At 42.9% G+C, this 19,576-nt stretch overlaps 11 non-coding genes across 11 annotated transcripts; all 11 read right to left on the minus strand.

Moving 5' to 3' along the window:
• Window positions 1–1,056: 1,056 nt before the first annotated feature.
• Window positions 1,057–1,247, minus strand: LOC141211205 (U2 spliceosomal RNA). The gene has a single exon (XR_012281186.1). It is a non-coding gene; the product is annotated as a U2 spliceosomal RNA (small nuclear RNA).
• A 1,115-nt stretch (window positions 1,248–2,362) lies between these two features.
• LOC141211206 (U2 spliceosomal RNA) lies at window positions 2,363–2,553 on the minus strand. The gene has a single exon (XR_012281187.1). It is a non-coding gene; the product is annotated as a U2 spliceosomal RNA (small nuclear RNA).
• A 1,115-nt stretch (window positions 2,554–3,668) lies between these two features.
• Window positions 3,669–3,859, minus strand: LOC141211207 (U2 spliceosomal RNA). Its single transcript, XR_012281188.1, has one exon. It is a non-coding gene; the product is annotated as a U2 spliceosomal RNA (small nuclear RNA).
• Window positions 3,860–4,974: 1,115 nt separating this feature from the next.
• Window positions 4,975–5,165, minus strand: LOC141211208 (U2 spliceosomal RNA). Its single transcript, XR_012281189.1, has one exon. It is a non-coding gene; the product is annotated as a U2 spliceosomal RNA (small nuclear RNA).
• A 1,115-nt stretch (window positions 5,166–6,280) lies between these two features.
• LOC141211210 (U2 spliceosomal RNA) lies at window positions 6,281–6,471 on the minus strand. Its single transcript, XR_012281192.1, has one exon. It is a non-coding gene; the product is annotated as a U2 spliceosomal RNA (small nuclear RNA).
• A 1,112-nt stretch (window positions 6,472–7,583) lies between these two features.
• On the minus strand, window positions 7,584–7,774 carry LOC141211211 (U2 spliceosomal RNA). The gene has a single exon (XR_012281193.1). It is a non-coding gene; the product is annotated as a U2 spliceosomal RNA (small nuclear RNA).
• A 1,115-nt stretch (window positions 7,775–8,889) lies between these two features.
• On the minus strand, window positions 8,890–9,073 carry LOC141211791 (U2 spliceosomal RNA). The gene has a single exon (XR_012281708.1). It is a non-coding gene; the product is annotated as a U2 spliceosomal RNA (small nuclear RNA).
• Window positions 9,074–15,187: 6,114 nt separating this feature from the next.
• LOC141211212 (U2 spliceosomal RNA) lies at window positions 15,188–15,378 on the minus strand. Its single transcript, XR_012281194.1, has one exon. It is a non-coding gene; the product is annotated as a U2 spliceosomal RNA (small nuclear RNA).
• Window positions 15,379–16,493: 1,115 nt separating this feature from the next.
• Window positions 16,494–16,684, minus strand: LOC141211213 (U2 spliceosomal RNA). The gene has a single exon (XR_012281195.1). It is a non-coding gene; the product is annotated as a U2 spliceosomal RNA (small nuclear RNA).
• Window positions 16,685–17,799: 1,115 nt separating this feature from the next.
• Window positions 17,800–17,990, minus strand: LOC141211214 (U2 spliceosomal RNA). Its single transcript, XR_012281196.1, has one exon. It is a non-coding gene; the product is annotated as a U2 spliceosomal RNA (small nuclear RNA).
• A 1,115-nt stretch (window positions 17,991–19,105) lies between these two features.
• Window positions 19,106–19,296, minus strand: LOC141211216 (U2 spliceosomal RNA). The gene has a single exon (XR_012281197.1). It is a non-coding gene; the product is annotated as a U2 spliceosomal RNA (small nuclear RNA).
• Window positions 19,297–19,576: the final 280 nt, after the last annotated feature.

Raw genomic sequence — 19,576 nt, forward strand, 5'->3', positions numbered from 1 at the left:
AGATGAGCTCCTGGACTCCCGTTAAGAAGACATGTTGTCAACCTCTAGATCCCTTACATGCCTGCACTTTTCGGCTTGCTGCTGCTGCAATCCACGCGTTTTAGATCTGCATAACTCCACCTCTTTAAACACAGCACCTTCACCCCCTGATGTTCCCACCCGCCTCAACACCGTTGGAAGGGAGGAGAACCAATTAAGGCGGGGGGTGGGGTGGAACGAGCAGCTGTCTACCCTTAGCAGGAGGGCTCCTGATTACATACCTCTCCTGCTGCTGCTGCTGCTGGCTGTCCAGCAGCAGACTGAAGGTGGCTGCTGCTGTGCACAGGTATATAAAGGCTCAGAGCCTATTATGACACGCGCAGCCAGCGTTCCATTGCCACATTCCATCTACTGCAGGCAGGATACCTGGCTGGCTGAATGTCGCTGAGAAGCTCACAGAGACCGCCATAAGCAACAGTTTAACAGAATGCCACAGACTAATCAACCAAACTTTTTGGGTTGGGTTCTCTTTTATAGTCTGCAGGCATTAAATGAAAGAAGTCAGTGTTCCAGCAGAAGGAGACAACGTTTCAGAAAAGGCATTGTAGCAAACCAAAAAAGAAATTTTAAGCGCAGCAGAGTAACCAGCGCACATACCTGTTAGCTCAGGTGAGTTTAAAAGGCTGCTGTTGATAACAAGGGCATTTGCTAAATAGATGGTGTGTGTGCAACAATATACTGAAAGGTCAATTATATTGTGCAGCTTATCTCACCACCTGTAGTTATTTAGGTGAAAGCTCCAAAATGCTTGCCTAATATGTCTGTTTATCCAAAAGGAAGTAAAAAGGGAGAGCTAGAAAGATAGCATTGCATCACATTACATGGCAATGCAATGGACAGTTGCTGAAGTTGAACCAAAATGAGCTTGTAATCTGGCTTCTGCAACTTTGAACATGAAAAATCCAATGAGGAGAAGAAAAGCAAAGCCAAAGAGTCCATCCCAAAATCCGACAAACAAGCAAAATGAACAAAAAACATTGAATTCAATTCTTTCTGATTTTAGAAACTGCATTAAAGAAGGGGTGCACCGGTCCTGGAGATACTGCAATACCAGGTCAATGCGTGGAGTGGACAGAGCAAGCTCTTTTTCCATCTCCCTGTTCTAAAAATCCATTTAATATATGGTCCCCAGATAGGGGACGTATCAGATATTAAACTGATAAGAACAGATACTACACTTGATCTTAGCCAAAAGGCCGAGAAGCGATAACCAGAATTGGTTTCAAACTACGGAGCCACCCAAGGATCCTGAAAAGTCCATTTGTGGAGATGAGCTCCTGGACTCCCGTTAAGAAGACATGTTGTCAACCTCTAGATCCCTTACATGCCTGCACTTTTCGGCTTGCTGCTGCTGCAATCCACGCGTTTTAGATCTGCATAACTCCACCTCTTTAAGCACAGCACCTTCACCCCCTGCTGTTCCCACCCGCCTCAACACCGTTGGAAGGGAGGAGAACCAATTAAGGCGGGGGGTGGGGTGGAACGAGCAACTGTCTACCCTTAGCAGGAGGGCTCCTGATTACATACCTCTCCTGCTGCTGCTGCTGCTGGCTGTCCAGCAGCAGACTGAAGGTGGCTGCTGCTGTGCACAGGTATATAAAGGCTCAGAGCCTATTATGACACGCGCAGCCAGCGTTCCATTGCCACATTCCATCTACTGCAGGCAGGATACCTGGCTGGCTGAATGTCGCTGAGAAGCTCACAGAGACCGCCATAAGCAACAGTTTAACAGAATGCCACAGACTAATCAACCAAACTTTTTGGGTTGGGTTCTCTTTTATAGTCTGCAGGCATTAAATGAAAGAAGTCAGTGTTCCAGCAGAAGGAGACAACGTTTCAGAAAAGGCATTGTAGCAAACCAAAAAAGAAATTTTAAGCGCAGCAGAGTAACCAGCGCACATACCTGTTAGCTCAGGTGAGTTTAAAAGGCTGCTGTTGATAACAAGGGCATTTGCTAAATAGATGGTGTGTGTGCAACAATATACTGAAAGGTCAATTATATTGTGCAGCTTATCTCACCACCTGTAGTTATTTAGGTGAAAGCTCCAAAATGCTTGCCTAATATGTCTGTTTATCCAAAAGGAAGTAAAAAGGGAGAGCTAGAAAGATAGCATTGCATCACATTACATGGCAATGCAATGCACAGATGCTGAAGTTGAACCAAAATGAGCTTGTAATCTGGCTTCTGCAACTTTGAACATGAAAAATCCAATGAGGAGAAGAAAAGCAAAGCCAAAGAGTCCATCCCAAAATCCGACAAACAAGCAAAATGAACAAAAAACATTGAATTCAATTCTTTCTGATTTTAGAAACTGCATTAAAGAAGGGGTGCACCGGTCCTGGAGATACTGCAATACCAGGTCAATGCGTGGAGTGGACAGAGCAAGCTCTTTTTCCATCTCCCTGTTCTAAAAATCCATTTAATATATGGTCCCCAGATAGGGGACGTATCAGATATTAAACTGATAAGAACAGATACTACACTTGATCTTAGCCAAAAGGCCGAGAAGCGATAACGAGAATTGGTTTCAAACTACGGAGCCACCCAAGGATCCTGAAAAGTCCATTTGTGGAGATGAGCTCCTGGACTCCCGTTAAGAAGACATGTTGTCAACCTCTAGATCCCTTACATGCCTGCACTTTTCGGCTTGCTGCTGCTGCAATCCACGCGTTTTAGATCTGCATAACTCCACCTCTTTAAACACAGCACCTTCACCCCCTGCTGTTCCCACCCACCTCAACACCGTTGGAAGGGAGGAGAACCAATTAAGGCGGGGGGTGGGGTGGAACGAGCAGCTGTCTACCCTTAGCAGGAGGGCTCCTGATTACATACCTCTCCTGCTGCTGCTGCTGCTGGCTGTCCAGCAGCAGACTGAAGGTGGCTGCTGCTGTGCACAGGTATATAAAGGCTCAGAGCCTATTATGACACGCGCAGCCAGCGTTCCATTGCCACATTCCATCTACTGCAGGCAGGATACCTGGCTGGCTGAATGTCGCTGAGAAGCTCACAGAGACCGCCATAAGCAACAGTTTAACAGAATGCCACAGACTAATCAACCAAACTTTTTGGGTTGGGTTCTCTTTTATAGTCTGCAGGCATTAAATGAAAGAAGTCAGTGTTCCAGCAGAAGGAGACAACGTTTCAGAAAAGGCATTGTAGCAAACCAAAAAAGAAATTTTAAGCGCAGCAGAGTAACCAGCGCACATACCTGTTAGCTCAGGTGAGTTTAAAAGGCTGCTGTTGATAACAAGGGCATTTGCTAAATAGATGGTGTGTGTGCAACAATATACTGAAAGGTCAATTATATTGTGCAGCTTATCTCACCACCTGTAGTTATTTAGGTGAAAGCTCCAAAATGCTTGCCTAATATGTCTGTTTATCCAAAAGGAAGTAAAAAGGGAGAGCTAGAAAGATAGCATTGCATCACATTACATGGCAATGCAATGCACAGTTGCTGAAGTTGAACCAAAATGAGCTTGTAATCTGGCTTCTGCAACTTTGAACATGAAAAATCCAATGAGGAGAAGAAAAGCAAAGCCAAAGAGTCCATCCCAAAATCCGACAAACAAGCAAAATGAACAAAAAACATTGAATTCAATTCTTTCTGATTTTAGAAACTGCATTAAAGAAGGGGTGCACCGGTCCTGGAGATACTGCAATACCAGGTCAATGCGTGGAGTGGACAGAGCAAGCTCTTTTTCCATCTCCCTGTTCTAAAAATCCATTTAATATATGGTCCCCAGATAGGGGACGTATCAGATATTAAACTGATAAGAACAGATACTACACTTGATCTTAGCCAAAAGGCCGAGAAGCGATAACCAGAATTGGTTTCAAACTACGGAGCCACCCAAGGATCCTGAAAAGTCCATTTGTGGAGATGAGCTCCTGGACTCCCGTTAAGAAGACATGTTGTCAACCTCTAGATCCCTTACATGCCTGCACTTTTCGGCTTGCTGCTGCTGCAATCCACGCGTTTTAGATCTGCATAACTCCACCTCTTTAAACACAGCACCTTCACCCCCTGCTGTTCCCACCCGCCTCAACACCGTTGGAAGGGAGGAGAACCAATTAAGGCGGGGGGTGGGGTGGAACGAGCAGCTGTCTACCCTTAGCAGGAGGGCTCCTGATTACATACCTCTCCTGCTGCTGCTGCTGCTGGCTGTCCAGCAGCAGACTGAAGGTGGCTGCTGCTGTGCACAGGTATATAAAGGCTCAGAGCCTATTATGACACGCGCAGCCAGCGTTCCATTGCCACATTCCATCTACTGCAGGCAGGATACCTGGCTGGCTGAATGTCGCTGAGAAGCTCACAGAGACCGCCATAAGCAACAGTTTAACAGAATGCCACAGACTAATCAACCAAACTTTTTGGATTGGGTTCTCTTTTATAGTCTGCAGGCATTAAATGAAAGAAGTCAGTGTTCCAGCAGAAGGAGACAACGTTTCAGAAAAGGCATTGTAGCAAACCAAAAAAGAAATTTTAAGCGCAGCAGAGTAACCAGCGCACATACCTGTTAGCTCAGGTGAGTTTAAAAGGCTGCTGTTGATAACAAGGGCATTTGCTAAATAGATGGTGTGTGTGCAACAATATACTGAAAGGTCAATTATATTGTGCAGCTTATCTCACCACCTGTAGTTATTTAGGTGAAAGCTCCAAAATGCTTGCCTAATATGTCTGTTTATCCAAAAGGAAGTAAAAAGGGAGAGCTAGAAAGATAGCATTGCATCACATTACATGGCAATGCAATGCACAGATGCTGAAGTTGAACCAAAATGAGCTTGTAATCTGGCTTCTGCAACTTTGAACATGAAAAATCCAATGAGGAGAAGAAAAGCAAAGCCAAAGAGTCCATCCCAAAATCCGACAAACAAGCAAAATGAACAAAAAACATTGAATTCAATTCTTTCTGATTTTAGAAACTGCATTAAAGAAGGGGTGCACCGGTCCTGGAGATACTGCAATACCAGGTCAATGCGTGGAGTGGACAGAGCAAGCTCTTTTTCCATCTCCCTGTTCTAAAAATCCATTTAATATATGGTCCCCAGATAGGGGACGTATCAGATATTAAACTGATAAGAACAGATACTACACTTGATCTTAGCCAAAAGGCCGAGAAGCGATAACGAGAATTGGTTTCAAACTACGGAGCCACCCAAGGATCCTGAAAAGTCCATTTGTGGAGATGAGCTCCTGGACTCCCGTTAAGAAGACATGTTGTCAACCTCTAGATCCCTTACATGCCTGCACTTTTCGGCTTGCTGCTGCTGCAATCCACGCGTTTTAGATCTGCATAACTCCACCTCTTTAAACACAGCACCTTCACCCCCTGCTGTTCCCACCCACCTCAACACCGTTGGAAGGGAGGAGAACCAATTAAGGCGGGGGGTGGGGTGGAACGAGCAGCTGTCTACCCTTAGCAGGAGGGCTCCTGATTACATACCTCTCCTGCTGCTGCTGCTGCTGGCTGTCCAGCAGCAGACTGAAGGTGGCTGCTGCTGTGCACAGGTATATAAAGGCTCAGAGCCTATTATGACACGCGCAGCCAGCGTTCCATTGCCACATTCCATCTACTGCAGGCAGGATACCTGGCTGGCTGAATGTCGCTGAGAAGCTCACAGAGACCGCCATAAGCAACAGTTTAACAGAATGCCACAGACTAATCAACCAAACTTTTTGGGTTGGGTTCTCTTTTATAGTCTGCAGGCATTAAATGAAAGAAGTCAGTGTTCCAGCAGAAGGAGACAACGTTTCAGAAAAGGCATTGTAGCAAACCAAAAAAGAAATTTTAAGCGCAGCAGAGTAACCAGCGCACATACCTGTTAGCTCAGGTGAGTTTAAAAGGCTGCTGTTGATAACAAGGGCATTTGCTAAATAGATGGTGTGTGTGCAACAATATACTGAAAGGTCAATTATATTGTGCAGCTTATCTCACCACCTGTAGTTATTTAGGTGAAAGCTCCAAAATGCTTGCCTAATATGTCTGTTTATCCAAAAGGAAGTAAAAAGGGAGAGCTAGAAAGATAGCATTGCATCACATTACATGGCAATGCAATGCACAGTTGCTGAAGTTGAACCAAAATGAGCTTGTAATCTGGCTTCTGCAACTTTGAACATGAAAAATCCAATGAGGAGAAGAAAAGCAAAGCCAAAGAGTCCATCCCAAAATCCGACAAACAAGCAAAATGAACAAAAAACATTGAATTCAATTCTTTCTGATTTTAGAAACTGCATTAAAGAAGGGGTGCACCGGTCCTGGAGATACTGCAATACCAGGTCAATGCGTGGAGTGGACAGAGCAAGCTCTTTTTCCATCTCCCTGTTCTAAAAATCCATTTAATATATGGTCCCCAGATAGGGGACGTATCAGATATTAAACTGATAAGAACAGATACTACACTTGATCTTAGCCAAAAGGCCGAGAAGCGATAACAAGAATTGGTTTCAAACTACGGAGCCACCCAAGGATCCTGAAAAGTCCATTTGTGGAGATGAGCTCCTGGACTCCCGTTAAGAAGACATGTTGTCAACCTCTAGATCCCTTACATGCCTGCACTTTTCGGCTTGCTGCTGCTGCAATCCACGCGTTTTAGATCTGCATAACTCCACCTCTTTAAACACAGCACCTTCACCCCCTGCTGTTCCCACCCGCCTCAACATCGTTGGAAGGGAGGAGAACCAATTAAGGCGGGGGGTGGGGTGGAACGAGCAGCTGTCTACCCTTAGCAGGAGGGCTCCTGATTACATACCTCTCCTGCTGCTGCTGCTGGCTGTCCAGCAGCAGACTGAAGGTGGCTGCTGCTGTGCACAGGTATATAAAGGCTCAGAGCCTATTATGACACGCGCAGCCAGCGTTCCATTGCCACATTCCATCTACTGCAGGCAGGATACCTGGCTGGCTGAATGTCGCTGAGAAGCTCACAGAGACCGCCATAAGCAACAGTTTAACAGAATGCCACAGACTAATCAACCAAACTTTTTGGGTTGGGTTCTCTTTTATAGTCTGCAGGCATTAAATGAAAGAAGTCAGTGTTCCAGCAGAAGGAGACAACGTTTCAGAAAAGGCATTGTAGCAAACCAAAAAAGAAATTTTAAGCGCAGCAGAGTAACCAGCGCACATACCTGTTAGCTCAGGTGAGTTTAAAAGGCTGCTGTTGATAACAAGGGCATTTGCTAAATAGATGGTGTGTGTGCAACAATATACTGAAAGGTCAATTATATTGTGCAGCTTATCTCACCACCTGTAGTTATTTAGGTGAAAGCTCCAAAATGCTTGCCTAATATGTCTGTTTATCCAAAAGGAAGTAAAAAGGGAGAGCTAGAAAGATAGCATTGCATCACATTACATGGCAATGCAATGCACAGTTGCTGAAGTTGAACCAAAATGAGCTTGTAATCTGGCTTCTGCAACTTTGAACATGAAAAATCCAATGAGGAGAAGAAAAGCAAAGCCAAAGAGTCCATCCCAAAATCCGACAAACAAGCAAAATGAACAAAAAACATTGAATTCAATTCTTTCTGATTTTAGAAACTGCATTAAAGAAGGGGTGCACCGGTCCTGGAGATACTGCAATACCAGGTCAATGCGTGGAGTGGACAGAGCAAGCTCTTTTTCCATCTCCCTGTTCTAAAAATCCATTTAATATATGGTCCCCAGATAGGGGACGTATCAGATATTAAACTGATAAGAACAGATACTACACTTGATCTTAGCCAAAAGGCCGAGAAGCGATAACCAGAATTGGTTTCAAACTACGGAGCCACCCAAGGATCCTGAAAAGTCCATTTGTGGAGATGAGCTCCTGGACTCCCGTTAAGAAGACATGTTGTCAACCTCTAGATCCCTTACATGCCTGCACTTTTCGGCTTGCTGCTGCTGCAATCCACGCGTTTTAGATCTGCATAACTCCACCTCTTTAAACACAGCACCTTCACCCCCTGCTGTTCCCACCCGCCTCAACACCGTTGGAAGGGAGGAGAACCAATTAAGGCGGGGGGTGGGGTGGAACGAGCAGCTGTCTACCCTTAGCAGGAGGGCTCCTGATTACATACCTCTCCTGCTGCTGCTGCTGCTGGCTGTCCAGCAGCAGACTGAAGGTGGCTGCTGCTGTGCACAGGTATATAAAGGCTCAGAGCCTATTATGACACGCGCAGCCAGCGTTCCATTGCCACATTCCATCTACTGCAGGCAGGATACCTGGCTGGCTGAATGTCGCTGAGAAGCTCACAGAGACCGCCATAAGCAACAGTTTAACAGAATGCCACAGACTAATCAACCAAACTTTTTGGGTTGGGTTCTCTTTTATAGTCTGCAGGCATTAAATGAAAGAAGTCAGTGTTCCAGCAGAAGGAGAGAACGTTTCAGAAAAGGCATTGTAGCAAACCAAAAAAGAAATTTTAAGCGCAGAAGAGTAACCAGCGCACATACCTGTTAGCTCAGGTGAGTTTAAAAGGCTGCTGTTGATAACAAGGGCATTTGCTAAATAGATGGTGTGTGTGCAACAATATACTGAAAGGTCAATTATATTGTGCAGCTTATCTCACCACCTGTAGTTATTTAGGTGAAAGCTCCAAAATGCTTGCCTAATATGTCTGTTTATCCAAAAGGAAGTAAAAAGGGAGAGCTAGAAAGATAGCATTGCATCACATTACATGGCAATGCAATGCACAGTTGCTGAAGTTGAACCAAAATGAGCTTGTAATCTGGCTTCTGCAACTTTGAACATGAAAAATCCAATGAGGAGAAGAAAAGCAAAGCCAAAGAGTCCATCCCAAAATCCGACAAACAAGCAAAATGAACAAAAAACATTGAATTCAATTCTTTCTGATTTTAGAAACTGCATTAAAGAAGGGGTGCACCGGTCCTGGAGATACTGCAATACCAGGTCAATGCGTGGAGTGGACAGAGCAAGCTCTTTTTCCATCTCCCTGTTCTAAAAATCCATTTAATATATGGTCCCCAGATAGGGGACGTATCAGATATTAAACTGATAAGAACAGATTTTTTTTTTTTTTTTTTTTTTTTTCCATATTCCAGTTTATTTTCGTTTTAACTTTAGAATTTCCATTTTTTACAGGGGGGTACATATGGTGCAACAAGAACATCACAAGGTAAGTACATTCCAATCTTTTTGCTTCCAAATTTCATTAGCTTTTTTATCACCAAACAACACCTTATCTCTCCAGAAATATAAAAACATATAACTTAGGCATAACTTAATACATTCTTGTACCGATACTTCCTTATGTTTAAAAATCAAAATATTCCGAGTTTTCCAAAGCGCCATTTTCACACAAGATAAAATTATCCATACAACCTTGAACACTTCATCCTTGACACCCAACCCGTAAAAAATCCTATTAAAATCTAGAAAATTAACACCACTTAGAGCTTTAACTAAATTAGTAATCTTTCTCCATACTAATTGCGCATAACAACAGTTCCAAAAAATGTGCATAGCTGTTTCGCCAGCAGCACATTTACGTCTTGGGCATTTTTCAAACCGTACCAATCCTCTTCTATATTGGAAATCTCGAGTTGGCAGACAGTCTTTAATACTACACCATATTAAGTCCTTGTGTTCATTAGTCAAACACTTAAAATTTGCATTAATCCAAATTTTATCTACAACATTATCGGAAAATCGCTCTACCGGACTAGCTATCACCCTGCTTTCTAAGACTTTTAAAATGTTCTTATGATTTCCAAGTATTTTAAGATCCATATTCATTAATTTAAAATCCCTCAGAATTCTTTCTAAAATAATATAATTCCCAGATGGCATAAACTTATATGGCCGATCCAAATGCATTTGTAACCATTTGTATTTCCTAATAAAAAAACCCAAATTGTATGTTAAAAAGGTTTTCAGCCTAGAAACTGGTCCTAATAAAGTGCATATGCAATTAGCTAAATACTTGGCATAAATGAAGGTTCTGATGTCTGGGAAGCCTTTCCCTCCTTTCCCTTTAATTTTGTACAACTCTTCCCTTTTTACCCTTTCCATTTTTGACTTCCATAGGAAATTAAAACATAACTTAATTATCTTTTTCATTACATTAATAGGAGGTATAAAAACAGTTGAAATGTATAAAATTACCGGAAGTAAGACCTGCTTTATTATCAAGATTTTGCCTTCCATTGTTAAACTTCTCAAGTTCCAAAAATCAATCTTTTTCCTTACCCTTTCAAGCAGGGACTCCCAATTCCTCACATTCCCACATGTCTCTGTAAAAAATACCCCTAAAACTTTAATTTCCATTACTCTCATCAGCATGCAATCCGAATTTAAAAGAAATTTACCCATAGTTAAAACACCTGATTTTTCTAAATTTATTTTAAAACCAGATGCTCCACCAAACCACACAACTGTCCTTAAAACTCTATGAAGACTCTTAATGTCCCGCACTAAAACTGACACATCATCCATATAAGCTAAAACCTTCACTTGGTCATTCCTACTGCCAGGAATAAAAAAGCCATTAATAACTTTATCTTTCCTAAAAGCAGTTAAAAGGGGTTCTATTGCACAAATGAAAAGTATAGGCGACAGGGGGCACCCCTGCTTAACCCCACAATTAATATTAATATTTTCCGATAAAAAACCATTAATAGAAATCTTACTAAAACATAACTTATACAGACATTTAATACGTTCAATAAAAACACCAGGACATCCTATTTTTTTTAAAACGGCAAATAAAAACTCATGAGCAACCCTATCATATGCCTCCTCAAAATCAAGGGAAACAAGGGCCAAGTCCTGCTTCCTATCAGCCACATCCCATATTATATCTCTCAGTAAGATTAGCGTGTCGGTAATCTTACGATTCGGGACTGCACAAGACTGATCCACCTCAATAACCGACCCTATCACACTCTTTAATCTATTGGCCAATAGTTTTGCATATACTTTATAGTCTGTATTTAGCAGCGTAATAGGCCTCCAATTTTTAATCAGTTCTTTTCCTCCTTTTTTATATAATAAAACAATAAGGCCTTCTGCCCATGACTTGGGAATATTAAAAGAGGACTCCACTTCTGAAAACAACTCATAAAAATCTTCCCCTATAATATCCCACACAACCCTGTAAAACTCCACAGGGAGGCCATCCACACCTGGTGTCTTCTGATTTTGTAAAGTGCAAATAGTATTAAATATCTCCTCCTTAGTAAACTCCCTAGATAAAAGTAATTTTTCTTCCTCACTAAGAGCTTTATCCAGAACCTCTAAAAAATGGTTTTTCAATGATTCATCAATCTTTTTTCGAGAAAACAGATCATCATAAAACATTTTGGCCTGCAATGCTTTCCCTTCTGGGCTCACCTCACCCTCTAAGACCTCAATAAAATCCTTTTTTCCACATATTTTTTTAAAGAAAAACTTAGTGCATTTCTCATCCTCATCCAGGACCTTTACCCTAGAGTTGAAGATGATTTCTTTTCCCTTCTCTTTTAGTGCATTCTGAATTTTCTCCTTTACCTCACTAATACTGCTGTCCATATTAACTCCATTGTTTTGAAAATAATAATAACACTGCAAATTAGCATTTAACGCATCATAAAACTGCCTTTTCTCATACGCTTTCCTCTTTCCCAATTTAACAAAGAAGGTTCTGATCTTACCCTTCATAAAATCCCACCAGTCTAAAATACACTTAAAACCCTTTTTGTTAAGTTTTAATTCATTATAAAAAACCTTAAAGTCTTCTTTAAAATTCTCCCCCTGTAATAAAGAAACATTCAGTTTCCAATGCGAAGGTTTTTTCTTACCGCAAGGGTCTATTGCTAAAGTGCATCCCAATAACTTATGATCCGAAAAAGGATTAATACTTGTCTTAAAAGAGGAACATTTAAAAGAATCAGACATAAAAAAGTGATCAATCCTAGACGTAAAACCTCTGTTTGACCACGTAACTTCAAATTCTTTTTTACTACCATCCATAGCCCATGCATCCTTTAAACTGAAGGCAGAAATTATGTTCTTAAGGCAGGTTACCGACCCATCCCGTACATTATTTAACTGGCAGTTAAAATCCCCACCAATTAAAATCGGATCCGCACCTGATAAAAAAAGCTGTAAAATCTCGAATAAATGTAATCTTTGATTTTTCTCAGTATGAGCATAAATATTAAAACAACGCACCCTTTTACCCTCCCTCATTACTTCTACACATAGAATACGACCAGGGTAAATTTCCTCATACTTCACCACCTCCCACTCACTAGAGCACAAAAAACCCACCCCATCACTTTTCAATTCATTCCCACCAGAAAAAACCATGTTACCCTTCCATATTCCACGTAAATATTCATAGCTCATTTTCCTTTCTAAATTACATTCTTGTAAAAAAATAAAATCGCATTTCTCATTATTCAAAAAATCATATAATGCAGTGCGTTTGTATAAATTGTTCAACCCCTGAACATTCAGGGATACAACAGTAATCATCTTCTAGTAATAGGCCCAGGGCTAATCCCTCCGCCCTCATCTACCAAAGGTGATTTCACATCCACAATTAAGGATTCTTGATCAGAAGAACTTGAGGGAGATACATCCCCAAACAAAGAAGACGCGTCACCACGAGATTTTTTCCCACCCAAGTCCTCCATGATCTCCTGTTGCTCTTCTTCCCATGTACTCCTTTTCAAAGATTTTGAACTTAAGTCCATATTTTCCTGGGCACAAGGAATCCCTGACGACATCTCTGATAATACCGCCAGAGCAGCAACTGTATCCACAATACCTTGTTGCCCCTCCTTTTCCTCTTCCAATGTTCCTTCCTCTCTTCCATCTTCTTTCCTCTCTCCTTCTTTCTTTTTATCTTCTTTCTTCTTGTCTTCCTTCTTCTTGTCTTCCTTCTTCTTTTCTTCCTTCTTCTTTACTTCCTTCTTCTTTTCTTCCTTCTTCCTTTCTTCTTTCTTCTTTTCTTCAGCTTTCTTCCTCTCTTCTCTTTTTTCTCTATTACTTAGAGGTGCCAGAACCTCTACTTCCTGCGCCACATTAGAAGAACTTTCTGATCCTCCATCCTCAATCTGCCCACCATCCCCTTGTTTATCTTCAGCATCAGCCTCAGATGTTTGCCTGGCTTGCATTGGGCACTCTCTCGCCTGATGAACCGGGCCAGAACATACTTCACAAGGGGTGCAATTTTCATCCATATGGCCATATTTCCGACATCGTTTACAATATGGTGGCATATTAGAAAAAAACAAAAAGCCTCTATCTCTATTTATGAACACGACTGGTGGGGGTCTTAAGACACCCCCCTCCACTGACGGGTCCTTTTTAAAAACGACCTGATACAGTCTCTTGCCGTTCCAGGCCCCAAAACCAGTCGTACAACGTTTTTTCATAATTAATACGGAGCAAAACCTTCTTAAGTATGAAGTCACTTGCTCATCAGATATGAAAGGGTTATACATATGTATTGTTAGCATCCTTTGATCAAATTGAAAGCGAGGCGTGGCTGAAATTCCTTCCAATACCTCACTATGCTCACAGGCTGCAGCATATCTAAAACTGGAAAAAACCCTCTCACATACACCAGCACCTCTCAAAGTCACATCGTGTACTCCTCTGTTAGAAAATGACTGAACACAAAAGTACTCATCCTTGCTGATATGCAAGATAGGAGTAAAGACTTTCCTGTACAAAAAGTCCAAGTTTTTAACTTGCCTAAATTCCACACTCACCACAAACCGGATGGTGTCCTTCATGTAGGCATCGTCCTGATCCAAATTCATCTCCATTTCCACACAGAGAAAATTCAAAAGAAAGCCCGATGACGTCCAAAAATAACAGCACCAGACTCGATCCCTTCTGTTCAGCAGCGTCCAGAACTCCAGTCCTGAAGAAATCCTCCTCCACGATCCAGAATTCCTTCCACGCCGAAAGGTACGAGAAACACCTTCCTTCCTTCCCAATAGCAGCAGTTCCAATCGGAAAAGGCCGAGAAAGAATTCCAGTGATCACGAACCTGCCTCCTGACACCAATCACAAGGATCGTGCCAAAAGGCCGAGAAGCGATAACCAGAATTGGTTTCAAACTACGGAGCCACCCAAGGATCCTGAAAAGTCCATTTGTGGAGATGAGCTCCTGGACTCCCGTTAAGAAGACATGTTGTCAACCTCTAGATCCCTTACATGCCTGCACTTTTCGGCTTGCTGCTGCTGCAATCCACGCGTTTTAGATCTGCATAACTCCACCTCTTTAAACACAGCACCTTCACCCCCTGCTGTTCCCACCCGCCTCAACACCGTTGGAAGGGAGGAGAACCAATTAAGGCGGGGGGTGGGGTGGAACGAGCAGCTGTCTACCCTTAGCAGGAGGGCTCCTGATTACATACCTCTCCTGCTGCTGCTGCTGCTGGCTGTCCAGCAGCAGACTGAAGGTGGCTGCTGCTGTGCACAGGTATATAAAGGCTCAGAGCCTATTATGACACGCGCAGCCAGCGTTCCATTGCCACATTCCATCTACTGCAGGCAGGATACCTGGCTGGCTGAATGTCGCTGAGAAGCTCACAGAGACCGCCATAAGCAACAGTTTAACAGAATGCCACAGACTAATCAACCAAACTTTTTGGGTTGGGTTCTCTTTTATAGTCTGCAGGCATTAAATGAAAGAAGTCAGTGTTCCAGCAGAAGGAGACAACGTTTCAGAAAAGGCATTGTAGCAAACCAAAAAAGAAATTTTAAGCGCAGCAGAGTAACCAGCGCACATACCTGTTAGCTCAGGTGAGTTTAAAAGGCTGCTGTTGATAACAAGGGCATTTGCTAAATAGATGGTGTGTGTGCAACAATATACTGAAAGGTCAATTATATTGTGCAGCTTATCTCACCACCTGTAGTTATTTAGGTGAAAGCTCCAAAATGCTTGCCTAATATGTCTGTTTATCCAAAAGGAAGTAAAAAGGGAGAGCTAGAAAGATAGCATTGCATCACATTACATGGCAATGCAATGCACAGTTGCTGAAGTTGAACCAAAATGAGCTTGTAATCTGGCTTCTGCAACTTTGAACATGAAAAATCCAATGAGGAGAAGAAAAGCAAAGCCAAAGAGTCCATCCCAAAATCCGACAAACAAGCAAAATGAACAAAAAACATTGAATTCAATTCTTTCTGATTTTAGAAACTGCATTAAAGAAGGGGTGCACCGGTCCTGGAGATACTGCAATACCAGGTCAATGCGTGGAGTGGACAGAGCAAGCTCTTTTTCCATCTCCCTGTTCTAAAAATCCATTTAATATATGGTCCCCAGATAGGGGACGTATCAGATATTAAACTGATAAGAACAGATACTACACTTGATCTTAGCCAAAAGGCCGAGAAGCGATAACCAGAATTGGTTTCAAACTACGGAGCCACCCAAGGATCCTGAAAAGTCCATTTGTGGAGATGAGCTCCTGGACTCCCGTTAAGAAGACATGTTGTCAACCTCTAGATCCCTTACATGCCTGCACTTTTCGGCTTGCTGCTGCTGCAATCCACGCGTTTTAGATCTGCATAACTCCACCTCTTTAAACACAGCACCTTCACCCCCTGCTGTTCCCACCCGCCTCAACACCGTTGGAAGGGAGGAGAACCAATTAAGGCGGGGGGTGGGGTGGAACGAGCAGCTGTCTACCCTTAGCAGGAGGGCTCCTGATTACATACCTCTCCTGCTGCTGCTGCTGCTGGCTGTCCAGCAGCAGACTGAAGGTGGCTGCTGCTGTGCACAGGTATATAAAGGCTCAGAGCCTATTATGACACGCGCAGCCAGCGTTCCATTGCCACATTCCATCTACTGCAGGCAGGATACCTGGCTGGCTGAATGTCGCTGAGAAGCTCACAGAGACCGCCATAAGCAACAGTTTAACAGAATGCCACAGACTAATCAACCAAACTTTTTGGGTTGGGTTCTCTTTTATAGTCTGCAGGCATTAAATGAAAGAAGTCAGTGTTCCAGCAGAAGGAGACAACGTTTCAGAAAAGGCATTGTAGCAAACCAAAAAAGAAATTTTAAGCGCAGCAGAGTAACCAGCGCACATACCTGTTAGCTCAGGTGAGTTTAAAAGGCTGCTGTTGATAACAAGGGCATTTGCTAAATAGATGGTGTGTGTGCAACAATATACTGAAAGGTCAATTATATTGTGCAGCTTATCTCACCACTTGTAGTTATTTAGGTGAAAGCTCCAAAATGCTTGCCTAATATGTCTGTTTATCCAAAAGGAAGTAAAAAGGGAGAGCTAGAAAGATAGCATTGCATCACATTACATGGCAATGCAATGCACAGTTGCTGAAGTTGAACCAAAATGAGCTTGTAATCTGGCTTCTGCAACTTTGAACATGAAAAATCCAATGAGGAGAAGAAAAGCAAAGCCAAAGAGTCCATCCCAAAATCCGACAAACAAGCAAAATGAACAAAAAACATTGAATTCAATTCTTTCTGATTTTAGAAACTGCATTAAAGAAGGGGTGCACCGGTCCTGGAGATACTGCAATACCAGGTCAATGCGTGGAGTGGACAGAGCAAGCTCTTTTTCCATCTCCCTGTTCTAAAAATCCATTTAATATATGGTCCCCAGATAGGGGACGTATCAGATATTAAACTGATAAGAACAGATACTACACTTGATCTTAGCCAAAAGGCCGAGAAGCGATAACCAGAATTGGTTTCAAACTACGGAGCCACCCAAGGATCCTGAAAAGTCCATTTGTGGAGATGAGCTCCTGGACTCCCGTTAAGAAGACATGTTGTCAACCTCTAGATCCCTTACATGCCTGCACTTTTCGGCTTGCTGCTGCTGCAATCCACGCGTTTTAGATCTGCATAACTCCACCTCTTTAAACACAGCACCTTCACCCCCTGCTGTTCCCACCCGCCTCAACACCGTTGGAAGAGAGGAGAACCAATTAAGGCGGGGGGTGGGGTGGAACGAGCAGCTGTCTACCCTTAGCAGGAGGGCTCCTGATTACATACCTCTCCTGCTGCTGCTGCTGCTGGCTGTCCAGCAGCAGACTGAAGGTGGCTGCTGCTGTGCACAGGTATATAAAGGCTCAGAGCCTATTATGACACGCGCAGCCAGCGTTCCATTGCCACATTCCATCTACTGCAGGCAGGATACCTGGCTGGCTGAATGTCGCTGAGAAGCTCACAGAGACCGCCATAAGCAACAGTTTAACAGAATGCCACAGACTAATCAACCAAACTTTTTGGGTTGGGTTCTCTTTTATAGTCTGCAGGCATTAAATGAAAGAAGTCAGTGTTCCAGCAGAAGGAGACAACGTTTCAGAAAAGGCATTGTAGCAAACCAAAAAAGAAATTTTAAGCGCAGCAGAGTAACCAGCGCACATACCTGTTAGCTCAGGTGAGTTTAAAAGGCTGCTGTTGATAACAAGGGCATTTGCTAAATAGATGGTGTGTGTGCAACAATATACTGAAAGGTCAATTATATTGTGCAGCTTATCTCACCACTTGTAGTTATTTAGGTGAAAGCTCCAAAATGCTTGCCTAATATGTCTGTTTATCCAAAAGGAAGTAAAAAGGGAGAGCTAGAAAGATAGCATTGCATCACATTACATGGCAATGCAATGCACAGTTGCTGAAGTTGAACCAAAATGAGCTTGTAATCTGGCTTCTGCAACTTTGAACATGAAAAATCCAATGAGGAGAAGAAAAGCAAAGCCAAAGAGTCCATCCCAAAATCCGACAAACAAGCAAAATGAACAAAAAACATTGAATTCAATTCTTTCTGATTTTAGAAACTGCATTAAAGAAGGGGTGCACCGGTCCTGGAGATACTGCAATACCAGGTCAATGCGTGGAGTGGACAGAGCAAGCTCTTTTTCCATCTCCCTGTTCTAAAAATCCATTTAATATATGGTCCCCAGATAGGGGACGTATCAGATATTAAACTGATAAGAACAGATACTACACTTGATCTTAGCCAAAAGGCCGAGAAGCGATAACCAGAATTGGTTTCAAACTACGGAGCCACCCAAGGATCCTGAAAAGTCCATTTGTGGAGATGAGCTCCTGGACTCCCGTTAAGAAGACATGTTGTCAACCTCTAGATCCCTTACATGCCTGCACTTTTCGGCTTGCTGCTGCTGCAATCCACGCGTTTTAGATCTGCATAACTCCACCTCTTTAAACACAGCACCTTCACCCCCTGCTGTTCCCACCCGCCTCAACACCGTTGGAAGGGAGGAGAACCAATTAAGGCGGGGGGTGGGGTGGAACGAGCAGCTGTCTACCCTTAGCAGGAGGGCTCCTGATTACATACCTCTCCTGCTGCTGCTGCTGCTGGCTGTCCAGCAGCAGACTGAAGGTGGCTGCTGCTGTGCACAGGTATATAAAGGCTCAGAGCCTATTATGACATGCGCAGCCAGCGTTCCATTGCCACATTCCATCTACTGCAGGCAGGATACCTGGCTGGCTGAATGTCGCTTTGAAGCTCACAGAGACCGCCATAAGCAACAGTTTAACAGAATGCCACAGACTAATCAACCAAACTTTTTGGGTTGGGTTCTCTTTTATAGTCTGCAGGCATTAAATGAAAGAAGTCAGTGTTCCAGCAGAAGGAGACAACGTTTCAGAAAAGGCATTGTAGCAAACCAAAAAAGAAATTTTAAGCGCAGCAGAGTAACCAGCGCACATACCTGTTAGCTCAGGTGAGTTTAAAAGGCTGCTGTTGATAACAAGGGCATTTGCTAAATAGATGGTGTGTGTGCAACAATATACTGAAAGGTCAATTATATTGTGCAGCTTATCTCACCACCTGTAGTTATTTAGGTGAAAGCTCCAAAATGCTTGCCTAATATGTCTGTTTATCCAAAAGGAAGTAAAAAGGGAGAGCTTGAAAGATAGCATTGCATCACATTACATGGCAATGCAATGCACAGTTGCTGAAGTTGAACCAAAATGAGCTTGTAATCTGGCTTCTGCAACTTTGAACATGAAAAATCCAATGAGGAGAAGAAAAGCAAAGCCAAAGAGTCCATCCCAAAATCCGACAAACAAGCAAAATGAACAAAAAACATTGAATTCAATTCTTTCTGATTTTAGAAACTGCATTAAAGAAGGGGTGCACCGGTCCTGGAGATACTGCAATACCAGGTCAATGCGTGGAGTGGACAGAGCAAGCTCTTTTTCCATCTCCCTGTTCTAAAAATCCATTTAATATATGGTCCCCAGATAGGGGACGTATCAGATATTAAACTGATAAGAACAGATACTACACTTGATCTTAGCCAAAAGGCCGAGAAGCGATAACCAGAATTGGTTTCAAACTACGGAGCCACCCAAGGATCCTGAAAAGTCCATTTGTGGAGATGAGCTCCTGGACTCCCGTTAAGAAGACATGTTGTCAACCTCTAGATCCCTTACATGCCTGCACTTTTCGGCTTGCTGCTGCTGCAATCCACGCGTTTTAGATCTGCATAACTCCACCTCTTTAAACACAGCACCTTCACCTCCTGCTGTTCCCACCCGCCTCAACACCGTTGGAAGGGAGGAGAACCAATTAAGGCGGGGGGTGGGGTGGAACGAGC

The sequence above is a fragment of the Phyllobates terribilis genome, unplaced genomic scaffold, assembly GCF_046119375.1.
Source record: "Phyllobates terribilis strain yellow unplaced genomic scaffold, ASM4611937v1 Scaffold_170__1_contigs__length_4071412, whole genome shotgun sequence".
Taxonomy (NCBI): domain Eukaryota; kingdom Metazoa; phylum Chordata; class Amphibia; order Anura; family Dendrobatidae; genus Phyllobates; species Phyllobates terribilis.